General features: G+C 61.9%; 1 non-coding gene across 1 annotated transcript; it reads right to left on the bottom strand.

Annotated features, from left to right (window-relative positions):
• Nucleotides 1-470: 470 nt before the first annotated feature.
• Nucleotides 471-589, bottom strand: LOC131872567 (5S ribosomal RNA). The gene has a single exon (XR_009370706.1). It is a non-coding gene; the product is annotated as a 5S ribosomal RNA (ribosomal RNA).
• Between the last annotated feature and the right edge of the window lie 1,233 nt (nt 590-1,822).

Below are 1,822 nucleotides of genomic sequence, written 5' to 3' on the forward strand. Positions count from 1 at the left end.
TCAACTTTTTTTGCCTTTTCAGGAAACTTTTGAATGGAGCGCATCATTGGTGCGCTCCGAAGTGTGCTCCAAAGCTCTCTCCAGCTGCGTGCACCTGCCCCGGCCGCGCACCCGGCCCCGCCCAGCTTCGCTCACCTGTCCCGGGCGTCTGGTGCGGAACCTTAGAGTAAGAAACATCACCGTGCACCTTGGCCAACGTGCGCGACTCGACCGAGCGCGCACTGGCCGAGGTGCACACCGATTTCACCTGGGTGCGCGCGCAGCACCTCGGGCGCACCGGGGTGCGCGCACAACGCCCGGGTTGCACCGTGGCCTGTGTGCTCGGGGTGCCTCGGGTGCGCGCTCGGTGTCGCCCCCGCGCGCGCGGTAGTGCGGGCAGCGCACCCCGGCCCGGCCCGGCCCCGACGAGAACGCAAACGGGCAAAAGGTTTATTCAAATAGCATTGCGACGCCCGGCGAAAAACTAAAAAAGGGTGCAACACCGGGACTTCCCGGGAGGTCACCCATCCCAGTACTACTCCGGCCCAAGCGCGCTTAACTGCGGAGTTCTGATGGGATCCGGTGCACTAATGCTGGTATGATCGCACCCGTTATGAGCTTGTCGCAGTGTGTACTTAGCAAACCGCGACCCACGTGCGAATCCACCCCGGCCACCCACCCCCGTCGAGGTGCACACCCTCCCTCGCGAAGTGCGCCCCGTTCGCCAAGTGTGAGCCCTGCCCGGGTGCGCGCACCTTGCTAGGGCGTCGGGTGTGCACCCGGCCCGGCCTACGTGCGTGCACCTGGAGGGGGCGTCGTGTGCGTGCAGTGTCCCGTCTGCAACGCGGTGCCCACACACCACCTCGGGCGCAACGACCTGCGCTCACATGTGGGCCGAGTGCACCTTGGTGCATGTTCGGGGCGCCTCGGGTGCACGCTCGATCTTGCCCCGGTGCACCAAGGCGCTCGGTTTGCCCCGGGTGCGCACTTGGTGCAAGGTGGGCACCCAAAATAGGGATCAAGCACCAAAACACAAGTTTCGGGATGCAAAATGGGACCCAAGGACCACAAATGCGTTCCAAGACCCATGATGGGTCCACGAGAACAAAAATGTGTTCCGAGACTTAATAAACAAATATTGGGTTTTAGGAGAAGAAACATGCTCTGATGCCCAAAACGAGAATCGACCCCGAAAAGGCCACAGGCCAAAAGTGGGATGCGAGACAAAAAAAAATGGGACCCGAGGACCAAAATTGGGTTCCCAGGTCGAAGACAGGGCAACCGGACAAGAAACGACCTCTAAGGCTCGAAATGAGTCCCGACGACTAAAACTTGACAAGAAGCACCCATCAGGCACCCAACTCGACACCCATGGGATGCCGACCCACCCGGGCTTCCACCTAGCACACCTTGGCACCCACCCACCCTCGCACCCAACCTCGCACCCAACTTAGCACCTTTGAACCCACATTGGCACTCACCCTGACCCTGGCACCTTGGAACCCACATTGGCACTCACCTTGACCCTGGCACCCACCTTTGCACTCACCTTGGGACCCACCCTGGCTCCCACCTCGGCACCCACCCAGACACCCACCTTGGTTCCTTGGCACCCACCTTGGATCCTTGGCACCCACCCCGACACCCACCTTGGCACGCAACTTGGCTACTTGCCACCCACCTTGGCTCCTTGACGCCCACCCCGACAACCACCCCGTGACCTACCCTGGCTAGGGTTGGTGCACACCCACCCTGGTGCCCACCTTGGCACCCACCCTATGACCCACCTTGGCACGCACCTTAGTACCCACCCCGTTACCCACCCTAGGACCCACCCCGTGAC

This window comes from Cryptomeria japonica, unplaced genomic scaffold (genome assembly GCF_030272615.1).
Source record: "Cryptomeria japonica unplaced genomic scaffold, Sugi_1.0 HiC_scaffold_662, whole genome shotgun sequence".
In the NCBI taxonomy this organism is placed as follows: domain Eukaryota; kingdom Viridiplantae; phylum Streptophyta; class Pinopsida; order Cupressales; family Cupressaceae; genus Cryptomeria; species Cryptomeria japonica.